General features: G+C 35.8%; 1 protein-coding gene across 1 annotated transcript in view; it reads right to left on the bottom strand.

Annotated features, from left to right (window-relative positions):
* The window catches only part of LOC129229373 (fibronectin type-III domain-containing protein 3A-like), a 208,298-nt gene that overhangs the window by 128,438 nt on the left and 60,004 nt on the right, over positions 1–19,856 (bottom strand). The window lies entirely within an intron of this gene.

The following is a 19,856-nucleotide window of genomic DNA, read 5'->3' as shown; positions in this document are numbered from 1 at the left end:
TAGAGAAAAATATATGTGCCACCAAAATACATTTTAATTAGAGAAAAAGTTGAAACAGAGTAAGGCGAGATTTAAAAATGTCATGACTAGTCACACCACTGCTAGTGTGCCAGTTCTAAGTGTTTAAATACAAAAGGCGAAATTAAACGAAAATTTTATCGCGATGTTCTGGAGACATGACATCTAAAACAAATGAAAGTGTAAAAACTAAGATAAGTCTGAACTACCAAAAAATTCATTATTATTATTATTATTGACGGGGGCCGGAAACGCTTGTATTTCAAACAAATAAAAATATAAGGCTAGAAATTGAAAATTTCATTATGGAAAAACCAAACCACTCAAATAATTTTGGAAATGAATAGCACCTGAGAGCGAAGACACATTGTCTTGGTTGGATAAAGCAGCGTGCTAATGAGGGAAAGGGTGGGGGTTCAAATCTGGGCCGAAAAATATCGTTTTAATGGGTTTTTGTTTTTTAGCAGAATTTTAATCCAAGTTTCTACTAATACGCAAAATTCTAAGCTGTACATCTGTTGTTGTTAAAATCAGGAAACAAAACATTGATTTTAAGAGGGTAAATCGAAGTTTGACTTTGCAGAAGGATAAATTTCAATTTATTCTGCTGCTTTACTACGAATTGCTTTGGTATATAGCATCTCGAGGTTGCATTGAAGTCAGGAAATTCTTCCTTTGTACTCGAATGCTTCGCGTGGGTCAACTAGTCATCTAAAATTGCGTTTCTGGAATTTCACTATCGGAAAATTGCTGAAGACGGATCCCGAACCTCTCCTCCCAGTAACATAGCCAACTATCATCTAAAACTGCGTTTTGATAACTAACTTCGAAAATTTTATGAATGAGCTTCAGCCCCTCCACCTCCGCCAATATAATTTAAAATAATATTAAATTTCGTTTAAGGTCTTACCTTTCAAATAATTACTGGGGTAAAGCACCCGAAAACTCACCCCTAACATCATTAAAAGTCAAATAAAATTGTTTTTGGAGCTCCAATTTGGAAAAATTTCCAGTCTTCATAACGATATCAAAGATGGCACACAGCTGCGTTTCTTAGATTGTTCATTTTCGACAAATTTCTGGGGGGGGGGGCGGATTTCTCCTCTAATTATCATCTCCGAATAATGTCTAAAACTGCGTTTTCAGAACAACAATTTTGAAAAATTTCCAGGAAGAACCCTAAAATACCAACCTCCTTAACGTAATTAGAGAAAAAATATAAAATTTTTCAAGTTTCAATTTCGAAAAATGCCGAGGAAAACGCTCCCAGGCCACTTTCCACCCTAGCATTAACAAAGATCATCTAGAATACATTTTTAAGACCACACAAATTAGAAAAAACATCCTATTTTTTATTTTTGGGCTAATTTCTTTATAATTCTGGAACAAAAGATTAAGTGTTCTAGCAAACTGGGGGTGATGAGTCAGTTTGGCATTTAAATATGAATAGCATGGGTGCTCCAGACATAACTAAAAAAGATTGCTAAGGTTGTTTGTACTTGTTCAAATAATTTCAACTTTCCAAAAACTTATCTCATTTTAAGTTATCTGACGCCTCAGATTGCACTTTACGAAGTTACAATTATTCTTGTTTTTTTGCTTTCTAAATTACGGTTTTTTCGTCACTTACAGCTATATTTTCATGACAAAATTGTTACTTTTCATCAACTATTGCAGAAAAAAAATCCCAACAATATTATTATATTAATATTTTATAGTTTCTATCAAAGACTTTTACAAAAGCTTATCTGAACAATATAATATATAACGAAAATTTCATTTTAACACATTTTCAACGTTCTGTTTCTCCGCCCACCTGTTTCATCTATTCGCCTTTTTCTAGTTCTCAGAAAATAAGAAATTCTTCTAAATGCTACGCTGTCGAAGCCTCTCCTTTCCTCCAAAATTATTACAGAGCACCTCAAATTTTGTTTTCAAGACTCCGACTCCCTGAAAATTACCGGAGAGAATCGATTACCCTCGATATCTTGCCATCCAACAACATGGGAGATTATGTAATGTTCCGTTTGGGACTTCAATTTAAAAAAAATTGCTGGGCCCCTAACGCCAACAAATATAACAATTTCGAAAAAAATAACGAGAAGGAATCTCTGAACTTTTTCTGATAACACCATTGAAAAACGCTCTCTAGTAGGACTTCAAGTTTAAAAGTTTCCAAAGTAGAGCCCTAGTACAGTCTTTTCCTCTGACATCTTTGAAGGTTGTCTACAATTACGTTTAAGACTTCAAAATCGAAATATTGGGCGGGAGATGTAAATCGGTTCGAAAAATCAATCGAGGACAATCCTTCGAGTCATATTTTCACTAAAGTCAACAAATATGGTATACAATCGCGTTTTTAAGACATTAATTTCGAAAAATTTTCAGGGAAGGTATTCAAAACTTTTCTCCCCTTAACATTACCAAAGATCGCCTAAAAATTCGTTTTTAGAACAAGAATTCTGAAAAATTTCCGGGGGAGGATCCCCGAAACTCCTCTATTTCTACGTGCTCATCATCGAGTACTGACTGACCTTCTTTCTAAACCAGAAGTTTTATCACCTCATTCTCTCCACAAACAATTGATACAAGATAAAAAAGAGATGGAAGCTTCGAAGCTAATTTTATATGTAGAAAAAAAAATTAAAGTACCCCCCCCCCCCAATTATTTTAAGGGGCCACTGCTTCTGCCCCTTACATACCAGACACTTCTCATAATGTGTCCCAGCTCCCCCTACTTCTACAAAGTTCCTACGCCTCTGACAAGCGTTGTACAAATTCCACTCTTGAATAAAAAACAAAGGCACTTTTCTGACCATTTTCTTGAAAATAGTAAGATTATTGAGGGGCTAAGCGAATTGAGGCAAATACTGCGAACAGAAACTATTTTGTGAATGCAGCAGAACCTTGATTAACCGAAGCAAGACGATATTTAAGGAGTGGATTTTGCGAATCAAACTATTCCAAATTTTAAAAACTAATCCAAAAATTGCTTTTCATAGCTTTCATTCGGGGGGGGGGAGGAAACGAATAATACTGAAAAAAAAAATTTTGTTCAATTAATATTTCAATTTTATTAGAAAAATGAAATTATAAAAATTGAATAAGTGTACAAATTCAGTGCTTTATCTGCAGCTTTTGGCTTCTGTCGGATGTCTTTTCTTCCCTTAGCTAACTTATTATCCATTGAAAAGGGGGTTCCTTGTAAACTCGAGATACGTGTCTCCAGTAATCTGCAATTTTGTGCACTTATCCGCTGTTATTTCTTATTTTTACTTTCAAGCACCAAGATATTTATTCAACTTTTCGAACAGGACATGTTGGTCGCGTCTATCAATGAGCTGCAGTTCAATCTCGATTCAGAAAGTTTCAAGATCGTCGATCACATTCATAAAAAATGAACAGCAATTCAGCACATGTTTCGAACGTATCCCGCCGAGATACCAAAAAGGGATTAAGAATCATTAGCATACAAACAGCGCCGTACGAAACAATCACAAAAAAATGAAGTAACAAAAAACTCCAAGGTCAAAAATCTTTTAAGGACGTTCGAAGTCTCAAGGATGCGAGATATATTACTCCAGTAAACGGATGAACACCGCTAGCTCGGATTAAACGATCAGAGACCCGTCTCTTCTCTCTTCCCTCCCTCTACTCTCTCCCAACGATCATGCTCCGTCGAATCGATGAATACAGATAATCGGCATAGTCTTGTTAAACAGGCATTGTGGTTTTGTTTTATTTTTCCACCCCCTTCCCCCCATACCCTCCTTCAATCCATAAACACGGCTGGCAAGTTTTTCTTGCACTGCATTCGGAGATAGAGAAAGTAAACTTCCGAAGATTTAATGCATTTCAAGAAACAACATTAAGCATGAAATAATGCTTTTCAGAGCTTACGTGACATCGGCTTCGGAAGAAAAGACAGAGTGCTGCAGTTGGTTCGGGCGAGGGAAAAAGGGGACGTCCAAGAAAAAGTTTAGATTTTTTTTTTTTTGGTAAAAACAACGCAAAAGTAATGTAAATTACATTCAAACCACTTTTTCTTTGGGCGACACAAAAACTCCAAGTGAGTTCCCCTGAATGAGTTTTTCTTACTACAGCATTAGGATGCGAAATACGCTAGTAAGCGCAATTCCCTTTAGGCTAGGGTAACGATATGAAAAAATCCACAAGGGTTCTACTTAAATGTTGTTGTTTCATATCCTACTGATCCAAGGCACCTAGATCAGGTCCAAGATACCATGTCGCAGTAAAAGTTGCACCAGTTCACGCTCTCCCTCTTCCCACAGCAGCTCTGCAGGTGCTCCAATACACTCTACTTGAATGATAAAAGTATAAAACCAAAAAACCTCCCCCCCCCCTGCCTCCCCCATTTTCTTTCTTTCTTATTTTCGTTGCGAAATTTAAAACGAATCAATCTTAACATCGTGAAAAATTCACTTATAGAATAACTTTTCTGCTAAAGGTTAATGTTGAAAGTTACGCATAAGGTTCATAGGAGAAAAATTTAAATACTGTTTTAAACCATTACTACAATTTGCTTCACAAATCATTACCATTTTGTTTGTAAAGCTTATGAGGAAACAACTCATTAAATATGAGGAAACAACTCATTAAACTGAGATCAGAAAACCTTTTTTTTTTTCTTAATTAACATATATATATATATATACGGCAGTTCTTATGTAAAACTAAAATAATTCGTACTGCAGATACATTTCTGAACTGGTTTCCAAAAAACTCTTTATCAATTAAAAAATATAAATAAATAAATTCAGTATGTCAATTTATTTTATCTTCTTTTTGAACTAGTTACTCGAAAACTGCTAATCAGATAACGACTCTAAAAGTACCCGTTAATCTTTCATTGAAGAACATATCGTATTGCAATTATATACACTTTACAAAAATACGTATCGGAAGTTCAATGACGGAATTACAAAGGCAAATTTAACTACGAACATAAATTTTAAAAAATTTATCATAACACTAAATTTATAAAAAGAATGATTTATAAAAGAAAAAGACAAATTTCGCTTTTTATCAATATCTAATTACCCATTTTCTTTGTAAAACGTCGATCAGAAACTGTTACGCAAAGCGAATTCAAAAATGTTTTAAGTTGATATTCGTCTTCTTCACACAATATAAATTAGCATAATGGGTTAAACTAGTGTTGACGATAGAATGAAAGGCTTGCGGTGAGGAAGATATTTTTATGAAGGGCATCTATAACCACGTTTAAAGAGAACACTTTTCGTATTTTCCTTTCTCTCTCTATCTATTAAGATACTTGATTTTGATAATTGACATGAGTACAGTCGACGCCGGTTAATTGAATCAGCCGCTATAATGAATAAAATTGTTAAAAACAGAATAAAATCCAGCTTTATTGAATTATCCGCTTTATTGAATCAGCCGCTTCATAGAATCAAAACACTTTAGAACAAACGTGATTCATATAAGCGGCGGCCACTGTATTTGTTGGAAGGATCACCACCCCACTAAATTAAAGTAAAATAGCGTGTGACGCATCCAAATAGGGTGTAGGTTCATCAAAGGGATCAAGACCCACTCGAAAAGGTAAAGGAGCCTACTCGAAAGGGCAACAGGGTGCACTCGAAAGGGATACATGGTGCATTCGAAACAGCCAAAGGGCAACAGAGCACGGCACCATGATAAAAAGGAAGCGATAAAGGCAGCCCTATACTATCTTTATGCTTGAGTTACTTTTTCAAAAACACAATTTTTCTCTTTAAAAAAAATGAAAGTTTTGAATTTGTAATTTTAGCCTTAGAAACGTAGATTAGCAAAACTTAACAAAAACAAAAAAAATTTCAAACACGTGAGAGAAATTTCAAAGTTATCACATATTTAAGCAAAGATGAATTTGTAAACGGCTAATTATTTAAAACGCGAACAAAATAACCGTCTATTTCTGTGAAATTTGCAATTCCATAATATACAACAGGTCATCAAATAGAGTGTGTAATTTATTAATTTTAAGAACAAGTTTTTAGTTCCACAAGTTTAAGTTATCACTTAGATTCCAACCCCCCCCCCCCCCCCCCCCCCCCCGTATACTTTTTATGCAGAAATATTTTTAAAAGTTGTTTTAAACTAACACATTAAACTACTTAACTTTTACGCTGACATTCTTTATTGGCAAATTATTTATTTTATGCATAAAATTTCCAAACGATTACAAAGCACACGCATACGAAACACACCACGCATGCGCTTGCGCAGTTAACCGTGCTTCAAACTCAGATCGCATCTTCTTCAAATTTCGTCAAGCAAAAAAAAATTCGAAAATAAAACGAGTTATTCGTTGAATTTCGGGGCATCATTTTATCCAAACTTCGAAGGATTTCAACAAACAAATATATGAATAGAAACCAATAATCTCTTCGAAAACAAAATCAACACCAGATAACCATTCTAAAAGTATACAAATTTATCTTTCATTGAAGTTCTTCGCACATCGCAAGCGATAGAATTTATGAATGGTACTGACCTATGACATCTAAACTCGCTTTTTCCAAGTATCTTCCCTGAATTCCACGATGAAGATAGATAAAGGGTGTATGAAATCAGGTTACTATTTTTTATTCGAAGCAGGCGAATTGTTACGCAACGTGAGCACGTAAAGTACAAAGACAGGATAATAACAATCTTCGGGACAGACTGATGCTAAGATGATCGATGATTTCGTGTCCCACTAATGAGGAAGAAGTAAACATTGGGGTTATTCAACGGAATAAGCAGTTCAAAGACACTAAAGTAGTTGAAGATAAAAAATATAACTATAAATGAAAGAAAGAAATGCTCAATTTTTTAAAAGAAACTAGAGGGCTCCATCCCCTGACCGTTTCGCTCGCCAACACCCGTTCGCCACCTGCGGTGGATCAATGCCGCCTGGGGCGGGTGACAATTGATGATTTAAATGCTGTTTGTTCTCTTGGATGTAGTCAGGACGTCTTGGATGTCCGGCCCAAATGAAATATTTGAATCTAATTAGACAGAATCGTCAATTAAGTTTCAAAAGCAACAAATAATTCGAAGAATCAAAAACCACTTGGGTTCATTTTCTACAGAATGAAGTAGAAATTGATAATTAGTAAGTAATGCGAAGGGTCAACTGAAGTCTCATAAGCTGAATCTAAGAACTTTCAAACACGTATTGAACAACTTGTCATAAAAAATCTATATATATATATAAATGAATGTTTGTATGTATGTCACCCTTGAACTCAAAAACTACCCGGCAGATTTGGATGAAACAATCACCGTTTGTTATTTTTGGTACTGGTAATGTTTATAGACCAGTTCGAAAAAAATCCGATCGATAGTTCCTTTTTTATTCCAATTTAAGTCACAATCCATTGGATAAATACGAATAAAATTATCGGCTGCAGAAATTAATTCGCGTGAAAGATCTCATTGATAAGAAGTTAGCTGTTGCCATTTTTCTTGAGTTTGAACAAATAAATTCTTTCTTTATTGTTTTATGGCTTTTCATGCAACGGGTGGATTTAAAACTTTTTCTATTTGATATTTTTAGCGATTGATTGATCTTGCAAACTGCGTGAGTACAAAATTTGAGTATAGTCACGGCTTCACTTGATACCTGGACCGATTATTATGAAAACTGCTATATATATGTATTTTTCCACGGAGAAGGTGCATAATATGCTCATTGAAACCACTCGCCACCAGGTGGCACTGCAGAGTAGCAACTTCTGCCCCGTTCAACCGATTGTCATGAAAATCAGTATAATGATGTATTTTTTTGTTGGCGTAGCAACGCGCGACGGGTACAGCTAGTTATTAAATAAAAACAAAAAAAACCCGATTGCGTAAAAACCAAAAAAAAAACTAAAAAGAAAAATGTATAAGCCCAGTAGTTTAGAATGTTATTAAGTGCTACTGAATAACTACCCCGTTGAAATAGTTTTATAACCGTACACAGATAAGACAAATCATAAATTCAAAAGCAGAATAGAAGGATCAACAGTCGGGGTCCATTCCTTTCTGATTCAAGGAACCCCGGAAAATTTGAATGAGCCCCGACTGTTGATCCTTAATTTATGATTTGTCTTATCTGTGTACGGTTATAAAACTATTTCAGCGGTGCAGTTATTCAGTAGTACTTAATAACATTCTAAACTACTGAAAAATCGATTGACGTAAGAATTGCTAAAATTAGCCAAGGCGTTTAGCCCCTAGAACACCACATAGGAACAAACATACATCGACTTATAAACACATTACCTTCCTTTGCGTCGCGCACGCGCAGTCGAGAAAAAAGGGCAATGTTGTCAGTTCCTAACATTCGAACTTACGATGTGTAGATCATTATAAGTAGCATCAATTAAGATTGTTAATGTGAAATACAAAGTCTCAAAGCGCAAATGTTTAGTGAGGCGCATTGCGAGACTCTCGTCACTCAGACTGTTCTACATTTTACCCGTTACTTCAGTTTTGTCGAAAAATTCACGAGACGCTAAAACTTGCTGCATAGGTGATGCTCAGTTACCCCTCCCCCCCCCCTCTCCTATCGCTGTTGATGATAATTATCACAAACTTTGTTTAGAACTTTTAAAATCCCCCAAGATCAGCCAGCTAAAATCGAAATTTTTGTTTGAAAAAACACAAAATTAAGATGATGTGATAACAGAAGAGTAACCCGAACTGGATGAGCGGGGATTTCCGCGAAAAGCCTCTGACCTTGAAATTGAGAAAGTTCTAGCTGAAAACCGGACTGGCCCGTTGCCCTTCATTGTGGCTGCCGCAAGACCACGACGCAACCCAAACAAAGCATTTAATCATCAACTTCATAAATTATGATTACGGGATGAGCCACGAACAACAATTTTCTAAAATTAATTAGTTAGCTTCTCACCGGACGATAACTTTGCAGAACTAGTGGGCCTCAATTTAACGAACCAAAGTATTAATGAAATTTTTCAAATAGAGTACAGTACAACCTCGTTTATCCGGACTAAGTCGGACCAAAGGCAATCCGGATAATCCGGGAAATAAACAAAACACATACTTAAATCTGCAGACTTATATTTTACCACAGCAAAAACATTGTTTTATAACAAAACTACGTGTAGTTGTACCGTTTCCCGCAAATACTTAATCATTTCTAGTTCAGCTGCAGTGGTGTCAGACTGACATACCAAGTAGGCCATATTGTTCGTTGAAGTAGTACTATAATTAATTGTACGTACTATGCAAGAGCTGTACGTTTAGTCAAAACAAAAGCGAATTATATTTATAATTCTGTTCTAGCAATCATAATTTAAAATTATGAAGTAAATATATACGTATATATCTTTTTTAACTCCACAAATTTGATCGGGATAAACCGGAGATCCGAATAAATGGGGGCCGGAAAAACGAGGTTCTACTGTAATTACATCTTTACCCATATTAAAATAAATCCACTTTTCAACAGATAAAATGTACTTCATAGTCTTGGTTAAATGCAACAATTTGTGTAACAGAAACCTGATAATTTTAAACGCATTATACAAAATTTTGAGTTGTGATACCGGAATTTCTTAAAATTAATAATCAAGCTAAAGTAAAGCAATTCTTTAAACAAAGTTATTGATCTAAATATACTACATAGATAAGGTGATCAAAAAGGTGCAACCATATTTCCTTCACCAATTTATCCCGCAAAAGGGCATTTGCTTTAGCATTCAACAACCTGAAAAGCATTTCGCCATTGCCTGTCAAAACCAAACCATATTCTCTAATAATTTGCGACGAGCGCAGGCGCCGTCAAACCCAGATGTCCTGATTGCAGCACTTGGTGGTGGCTTTAACGAATTTCTTGTATGCAATTAACTATTCTGGAAATGAATAGTCGCTAACTGTAATCGAAGCTTAGTAGGTACAAAAGCAAACACCAAAACGTTGATTTTAAGTCACTGATTCGGACGAATTTCTGGCTTCATCTACAATTTCGAAAATGTGTCTAAGGTTTTAAAAATAGCCTAAATATCTCGGTGCAAGGACGTGCACACGGAGGGAGAGGGACAGAGCCTGAAGGGGACCCAATATTTTTGAAACTTTGCGTAAAATATAGCGGTAAACAATGAGGAGGGGGTCGGGTGTGACGGGCCCCAAAATTTCTGTGCACGCCCCTGTATCGATCTATACAATCAATATATTATCGTTTATTAGAAAACCTTGTAACTCCACTCAGAAAAGAAAAGTTGAGTTACCTGGTTTTTTTATCAGAATAATGTTACACAGAATAAAAATAATATTGTGATTTACGGTTCAATGTTATTCCGTACATGGGTAGAAAGGGCTCGTTGGAAAAACTCCCATGACTGCTCAGCACTTTTTGATGATGTACAAATGCACAATACCATCACTTGGAGACAGAGGCGGCGATTGGGACTCAAAAGTGGGGGGGGGGGGGAAACGACAACTATAAGCCATACGATTTTTAGCGGCAGCAAAAAAAATGAAAGAAAAAAAAAGTACAAAATTTTGCTAAGGCTGGTTTTGAGAGCACATGAATGGTAATTGATGCAAATTTAACACTTTAGCACGTTTTTCTTAAGATTTTGAAGAATTATGTATACAATAACTTTCTCCAAAGAAACACTTAGACATGAAATAGACTTTCATTATTTACGCCGAAGTATTTCGAGATGTCACAAACACTTGGTAATAATTTCATAAATTATGGCTTGTTTAAGTAAAACAATTGATTTACTAATATTTAAACAATGAATACATAAACTAAAAGTTACTGCTTGTGCTAATGTTTCGTAACCAGATATACAAAGTAAAACAAATAATTGTGATCTGAAAGTTTTGACACTTCTGCTTTTATTGGAAAATAAAATAAATAAATGAAAACCATAAAAAAGGGTGGGTGTTACTCTCCCTTGCTCCCCCCCCCCCCCGAATCGCCGCCACTGATTGGAGAATGTTTCACAAAGACAATTGAAGGGGTAAATTGTTTGGAAAATTATCAAAAGGTATTCTAGATCAGAAAAAAACAAAATTTTACAGAAAAAAATCCTCAACTACAACTACATAAATTATGACTCCATCCAGAAAAAATTTCTGGTTAAGAGTGAATATTGCCACTGAACAAATGAAATGGCAGGCAGGCGCGAAAAGAAACTTTCCCTTAACAAAAGCGTTTTACCACAAGAAAAGTCCCTGTTTATGTGCAAAGATCACTTTCATCCGCTTTGATGCGCAAGTTGTGATGCATTGAGCGGATCGGAATTCACTCTGAACACGACGACGCGACGTTCACGGGTCGAAGAGCTGGATGCGAAAAAACAACTAAAAAAACCCACACAAATCTGTAGTATGTTCTTCTCACACTTTTCCATCTAAAACAGTTATTTCCCACTAAGCAATTTCACAATGGACAGTCATGAATTGCTGTTTTGATACAACAGCACTGGTGAAAAATAAGAATCGTTGATATTTCCAGTTGAAAAGTACTCCACCAAGCCGTTGATGTTCAAGATGGCTGATTTTAAGAGAACTGGCATCTGATTGAGAGGACTGAAAGCAAAATTACAAGCGAATAAGTAAGTTGATAGTGAGTTTTTTTTTTATGCAAAAAAAAAATGCTCTATATTTTTGAGTGACACAATCAGTTACTAAGTGAAGTAAAAATGTTAGCTACGTGCAGTGAAGAGTATCAAACTAAATTAAATTTTGAAAAATTCTTTCATTTAATTAAATGGAAATTTAAAACAATAATGCCATGCAGTAGAATCTCGAGAACTTGGCACTCGATAACACAACGAAAAATTCGGCCGCATTCTAGCATGAGAGGAAAACTTAGCGCGAAAAACTTTTGCACGCTCACTCCCAACGGCATTTTCACATTCGGCCACTTTTCGGTCTAGGCCGAGTTATTGGGATTCTACTGTACTATCAAACAATGAATTAAAACTCCTCTCGTACAATAAGCATGCTTATCCAACCCTCTTTTGATAGGTTTATTTTAACCTCCCTTTCTCGTCATGGCTCTCATATTGCTCCTCTCTCCCAGTAGGATGGCTGTTTTACTTCTCCTCTCCCCGGATGGTTGTATTGCCCCTCTACAGCAGTGATTCTCAACCTGTGGTCCGCTAGCAATTTTCTTGTGGTCTCCGCGAACAGCTAGTGAAAATTAATCTGTACCATTTTTGTAGTTCTAATTAAATTTATCAAACGCAACTTCTGCATTCATCTCATTTCGCCAAATATAATTGTTGTGAAAATATTTTTTCTATCATACATGGTCCACTTAGGATTGGGAAGGGTAAATGATCCTCAGTAGGAAAAAAGAGAGAGAATTATTTCTCTACAGCACCTTCCATCAGATAGTCAGAGTCCATCTTTATCTACCCAATCGGAATCGTCGGGTTGCCAATCCTTCCACTTTACCCCGGAAATTTATACCGCCCCCTCTCTCGCCATCATCATAATCATTACATTTTCTCACCTCTCTTTAAAATGTTTTCATGGTCCGTTCCCCTGTTCCATCAGGATTCGGATAGTCACCATTGCATCTCTAAAAACTAAAACTAAACTCAGTGGTGCAATAGCCCATAGAAGCCAAGACCTACTTAGCCCACTTCAGTTTTCGTGACAGAGGGCTCTGGGATACGAAGACAAGATTTTTTGGTTAGGTGGTCAGCCGAACGCGGAACCCCCAGTGTTTAGCTCCCAAGCACGCTTGGAACTCATTTTATCGACCCACTGAAGGGATGAAAGACTGAGTCAATACTGTATCCCTCCTAAAACAAAATTCTTCCTTTAAAATGGAATAGTAATAGTTTGATACTTCCCCACACTCGACCACGTACCGAGTTCGAAACTAGAATGTATAAGTTTGGCGTAGTTGGCACCTACCTTTTCCTTTATTTAGTACCTAAAATGTCGTGCTTAGACGTAATTTAAAAAAAAAATTCAAGTAGACAGTACAGTTTTCAGCAAAATACTTAACGCTAGTTTAAAAATGACGATAGGAAGTAAAATAAAGATTGGCTCATTAATTGCTTGAAAAAAAAAGTTTGGAGTCGAAAAAGACGACTTGACGCTAAATCGTGGTCGTCAAACTAAGATTTGTGGTCGTGAAATACGACTAATGACCGCTAATTTCGAAGCTTAACCTAAACAGTCAAACTCTCTCCACATTTTACAACAGAGTGATATTCCCCTGTCTGTCCTTCATCAGACAGTTATAATAACGCTCGTCATCACAAAAATAAATAAATAAGATTATTTACATCATTTGCCCCTCTCTACCATTGAGATAGTTGTATCAATTCTTTCTATCTGGCGAGAGAAAATGACTTCGCAGCCGTCCTTTCTCCCTAAATGATAGTTAAACTGTCATCCTCTCATCATCCTTCAAGATAGTTTTTCCGTCCTCCATCAAAATAGATATATTCTACTCAACACCCTCCCCTTTCACTTCCGTCAAAGATAATCATTAATACCCATCGCCCTTGCTCCACAATGAGCAATTTCGTCATTTTCCTAACTACAGAATAGTTATATTTCACTTCCTGCGTCAGTAGAGTTATACAATCCATCCCCATCAAGAGCCTTCTGAGAACTAAAGATAATTAAACGATGACTTTTATCTCGAAAATAAAAAGAAAAATCTTCAAACAGAAATATCGGAATATTGATATTCAAGATCACACATTCCTAAAACATTGAGATAAAAACTTTAAAAATACGACCAAAGGTAGTTAGTGTTATAAAACCACAAAAGAAAATATTAATAAGCTCATTTGCACCAAAAATGCACAAAAACAACACCTTTCAACACTATCAATTAGATGGCACGTTAAAAAGTAGATCATAAAAATTGAAAACACAGTAAGACACAAAAACAAATTAAAATACATAAAACAGTCCAAATAACTGTTCGGGTCATTGACAGTGCACAAACAATTATAAAAAAAAAAGTTTTAAGCCGGAAAAAGGAAGTTAATACAAACAGCAATACAAACAGTTTGGAGGCATATGAAATGAATCAATGAAACCAGACCCGCTGATTTATAAACTGATCAGCTAATTGCAAAATATAATAACACAAATTATTAGTAACAGCAGAGAGAAGTTGCGAAAAGTGAAGCAAAATTTTGAAAGTAATGAGAATCAATTAAGATGGGACAAACATCGTTAATTTTCTCCAGGAGCAGCCCGATGGGAGGTCACCGTGATATCCCAAAAAGTTTCTTATTCTGCAAATTTTGACAGAAGATTCGGAAATACTACACAATATTGCATTGTAATATTGCTGTTATATTTTATCCTTTTTGATGATGTCTGATGAAATTTTTCATAAGATGTAGGCAAGGCTGTGGAGTCGGGGGGAAAATGACCTACTCCGACTGAATGAATTTTAGAGACTTCGACTCCCGTCTCAGGCTCCTTTACCTCAAAATCAGTCCGACTCCGACTCAGCAACTCTGAATGTAGATTTGTACGTACGTGTTTTTTTTTTTTTTTTTTTTTTTTTCCTCCTCACATTTGGTAATATTTGGAGTTTCATTTGGCAAATTGAGAATTTCCTCTCTCCCAATAATCTAGGTACCGGGCGCCTCTTGATTTTCGCCTAAAATCAAACCAAATGTCTGTTCGATTTAATATGCTGCCTTATTGGAGGAATAAAAAGTGCGGACAGGAATTTGTACTCGATGCGAGAAGCAAGCACCGGAAAGGAGCCGTTACCTTCCACTCCACCAGAGCAATTGCCCAGTGCCCTTGGTAAGCGTGATGATCGTTTTACGCAATCAAGAGCAGCAGTGGGGTTACGGGGCGGAAGCAAGCGTGCTGCCAAATGTAACGGACACTTCCATTCACAATATGAGAGAGATGGTATTGGACACCAAGAATGTTCAATAGACTTCCTTTTTTGTTCTCCAAAAAGGTTTATACAGGATGATCGGATACCGATATTCCCGAGATGTGTGTGGTAAGCGGCTATCACAAGAGAGAAAAAAAAACTTTAGGGTAATTTCAACAGAACATTATTTAAAAAAATAATTAAAATAAGGAGTAAGGATTTTTGTCTTTGAACCCATCAGGTCGATCGTGGTGATATATCACTGCTCAAAAAATACCTTTCGCGGTTTCATTGCGAAAAGACTATCAACATATTATGAGAAATTTTCTTGGAATTACAAAAAAAAAAATTAATTTGAATTTTGTCATCTTGAATTCAAATTATGTTTTTCGCAATCACGAGTGTGTGTTTGTATGTGTGTGTGGGGGGGGGGGTATGTGTATGTAAGCATATGTGTTTGTGTCTGTGCAGGCATGAATGTGTGGGCAGTTGTGTGTATTTGTGTGTATGTGTAGGTGTCTGTATGCATGCGTGTGTGTATGTGTTTGTGTATGTGTGTAGGGGTAGGTGTGTGTATGTTGGTGTTTGTGTATGTGTGTGTTTGTGTGTGTGTTTGTGTGTGCGTGTGTGTTGGTGCGTGTATGTATGCGTGTGTGTGTGTAGGATATGGACGCAACCTGGAGACGGTTTTCGCTAGAGGAGCAGCATCGTGAGGCCGGCCGACGCGACGGGTGGTGCTGGCAGAGGGTGGCGCCGCGCCGGTGGGAAAAATGATAGCACGCCAAAAACCGTCAAATGAAAGCAATAAGCAATCGTGATTGCTCAAAAAAAAAGCTTTGAGTTTTGCACAAAATGCAAAGATTGAGAAATAGTCTGCTCTTAGAATAGTAGTGGATTCACACATTAGAGGACCTAGTGCAAATACATTGAAGGGCTACTTTGTCTAACAAAAAAAAACTTTTACGTGTAGTTTTGATCCCTTGGACCCCTAGCGATTGCAACATGGTAAATACGTCATTATAGAAGAAGGCGTTAAAAAGTAATCTCAATGAAAAGTCCGTCCATTTAATGGACCCACTAAACTACAGATGACCGAATGAAAAATTCCAACAACCCTCTTACAAACGCACTGGTGTACGCAAGAGGCGTACTTTTATTCCTCTCCCCCCCCCCTGTTTTTAGGGTTTAAGTTTAACATCAAAAATTCGATTTCTTATAATTTTTGTAGTTTTTAAATTAATTTTAAAAAATATTGCAGAGGGCTGGAATGACGGGGGCGGGGGGGGGGTCTGGAGGGGTATTAGCCACGGGAGGCAGCACCAGTAGGGGAGGCAAAAATAGTAAAATAGTCACCATTTTGGCACGTTCCACTGCTACAGAATAAAGCTGAACACATCTATGTTAATGTTTCATACAAATCCTTAGTTCTAAACTGATATAACAACAAACTGTTCTTGAGTGAGGCGAAATTCATGCACAAATACACATACATACACAGAGAGAGAGAGAGACAAACAAAAGAGGAAAGTGCATTAATAGACTTTGTTGAGCTCGTAAGTACAGAATTTTAACATTCTACGGGTTCAGCATTTTAAAATTAAAATGTACAACGCAAGTAAGACGTCATGACACACTTATCAACATCAATTTCGGGATCGGAAAAGCGTACATCTTAGTTGTCCATAAAAGCACGAAAAAAAAAAATAGGGACAAGTGGTGCATCGACGAAGTACTCAAACAATAATTTCTACCTAGAAACATACCGAGTAGCACTTTGACCGAGTAGCCGGGTACTCGGCCTTGCACTACTCGGCCCGAGTACCAATTATGTTTTAAGAAGAACCACCGACTGTCAGCATATCAACTTTAAAAATATTACAATGCATGCCGTGGGTGTATTTGTACACTTTTTTAACCAACACACAACAAACCGTTAAAACTAAAAACATTATATTTTGAACTCTTTACTTGTCAGTACAGAAAAAAAAAGAAAAAAAAACTGGATTCACAATAGAGAAACATGGGATTACAACAAGCAGTTAGTTTCAAAAAGGCAGGCCTGCGCATTTAAAAATTTAAGAATACAAGTGTGCACTTTTAAAATATTGTCTAATATTTTTCTGTAAGATGCATCATTCAATATTAATCTTTAAAAATATTCTTTTGGAGGAAACTAATAATTTGCTGTATTATCTTACTTTTTCTTTCGTAAATTAATGCAGTCAGCTGCTTTTGCTGAAACAACTTTAACTGGAACTTAAGCTTTCTTAAGTTGCTGACTTAGCAACATTCAAAAATTTTATTTTAATAACTTATTCAAAACAAATTTTTTTTTTTTTTTTTGTAAGTTCTTAATGATTGAAATGTTATCCAGGTCATTATCAGACAGATAACTGTCCTCGCCTTTCTGACACTACTGAATATTCATTTGCACTCTGCATTGCTATGAGGTATGGCTAGAATGGGAAGTATAGAAAAGAAAAACCTTTCATACTTCAATGAACCATTGACATCAACTAATCCCCCCCCCCCCCCCAAGCAGCCTATTTTTTATCGATCCTCCCCTTTTTTAGCACAACATCGGGCAAATTATCTATTTGTACAGAGCAAAATTATCTTTGGAGCATATTTTAGGCTCTTCATCTGCAGTTTCTCTATTCTTCTGAAGCAACATAATAGGAAACTCATTACAAAAAAGTAATGCCAGAGATTTAAAACCTAATTCTCTTAGAATTATGCCATAAGATCTTACAAACTTACACAATACCTTCAAAAATCTTAGAATGTAAGGCTAAATCTTACAAGTTGGCAGCTATGCACCGACACACACACGATGAATTTTGAGCTCATTGGAATAGTAGTATAGACATCCTCATAATACCATATAATAAGTTTTTAAAACAAAATTCCAGAAAAAATTTAATGACGCATTATTTAAAAGATTTTGTTTGTGTCAAAAATTTTACAAAAAAGTTATTATTAAAATTAAAAATAAGCAAATAAACAAAGTGTATGGTTCATCAAGTTGGAATTAAAAACATTATATTAATCTATTATAGTTCCAGTCCGCCAAACACAAATAATTTTTAAAAGCAAAAAAAAAAAAAAAAACATTAAAAGCACAAATGTACAAGAACACCGTAGACACGTGTTTCTGCGTTACAAGGAACGTCTTTTTCAGTGCATAAAATGTGAACTAATGAATGTAAAGACATCCGACAAAAAAATCCGACTTTTGACGGATGTCTTTGAATCCATAAGCTCACATTTTGTGCATTGAAAAAGGCATTCCTTGTAACGCCAAAACATGTATCTGCAGTATTCCTGTATATTTGTGCTTGTAACGTTGTTTTATTTCCTTTTATTTTTTAAAGAAAGCTATTTTTATGTTTCTTATAAATAATTTTCGTTTTAGCAAAAATCCATTTAATAATATAAAAATTTCATATTTTCTACACTTACCTTTTTTGCCCCACTTTTAATAAATAAGTTTCATTAGCTTTGGGAACATTAAAATAAAGATTTACTCCATTGACGCATTACAAATGTCATTATTCTCAAAATTTAAATTTGACTTGTAAATTTGAATTGGAAATAATTTCAGTACATTATATGCTTGTACTTTTTTATTATTTGTAAGATCTGTCTTGAACAATATTAAATTTTCTACTCGGTTTTGGCCGAGTACCGAGTACTCGACAAATTGGCCGAGTACCGAGTACTCGACAAATTGGCCGAGTACTAAATATTTACAGAGTACTCGGTACGTCTCTAATTTCTACTTTGAAATCCGTGTATATTCGATGACACAATACATATTCAACAGCATTTTAATCATCATTAAGCTGAATTTGCATGACTCAACTGCACAATAAAATTATATTATTGCCAATCTACCTAAAAACAAACATTAGTTTTCAAAGATCAAACAGGCTCCCAGGAGATTTTGTAGCAGGAAAATATTTGAGGGTGAAAAGGGCCATTAAGGAATCATCTGTTGGAAATCACGACTCATCTACGAGAGAGAAGCCAAGCGAAGCGAGAGCTCCAACCCAAAATCCGTCCTTGACACAAGTTGGTTCAACTTTTTCTCAACACCGTCCATATTTCTTTCGCAGAATTAAAAAGAAAAATCTAAAAGAACTTGATCGCGCTATAAAGTTAGCAGAAACGAAAGCCTTCCCAAGTAACCGAGAACAAGCCAAACAAGCACAGAGAAGATAATAAAAGAATTTAAAAAAAAAAAAGAAAAGAAAGAAAGCGGGCACATTCCAGGCCAAAAGGGCGGCAAGATCGCACATAAAAATCTTCCACGGATGGGTCGGCGAACCGGTTCATCGTCTGCAGAGCAGAATCCATTCGGCGAATAGCGGGGAATTAAAAACAATGAATTGAAAAGAATGTCAGAAACGTGATTTTTCTATATCAGTGTCGCTCAGACTTTCCGGTCTGACTACTGTGGCGGAGCTGTAAGATCTTAAAATATGTTCATCGTCCCTATACAATTTTGGTATCGTCCTCTGACATACAGTTAACCCCTTGACTGCCCAATTGTGTAAACAAAATAGCTTTAAAATGTTTAGATTTTTATGTGTAAATTTAAAGAAAATTCAGCATTCATTTGGATTTTAACCTCTTGAATTCAAATTATGCTTTTCGTATAAATTTCACATAAATTTCCTTGTGGAAAAGTGAAAGAATTTTTGAATCCCTTAAATTTCTATGTCATGCGAAAGAGCTTTTTTTTTCTGCACAAGATGAAGTTTGCTCCAGTTTTCTAACAAGTGATGATCCTAGCCTAAACTGAATAAAAGCACTAAGCGAAAGATCAAAATGTTACTGGACTAATTGTTCTGATAATAATAAGCGCTTTCACCAAATTCTATTTTCTACGGGAAACGACATTTTCATTTTGTTCAAATCATAACAGGTATTTTTCTCGAATTCGTCCTAGTAGACGAATTTAGTTCATCGCGAAACAAAT

The sequence above is a fragment of the Uloborus diversus genome, chromosome 1 (genome assembly GCF_026930045.1).
Source record: "Uloborus diversus isolate 005 chromosome 1, Udiv.v.3.1, whole genome shotgun sequence".
NCBI classification, from domain to species: domain Eukaryota; kingdom Metazoa; phylum Arthropoda; class Arachnida; order Araneae; family Uloboridae; genus Uloborus; species Uloborus diversus.
The sequence above is the reverse complement of the archived record's forward strand: the minus strand, read 5'-3'. Positions and strand labels throughout refer to the sequence as shown.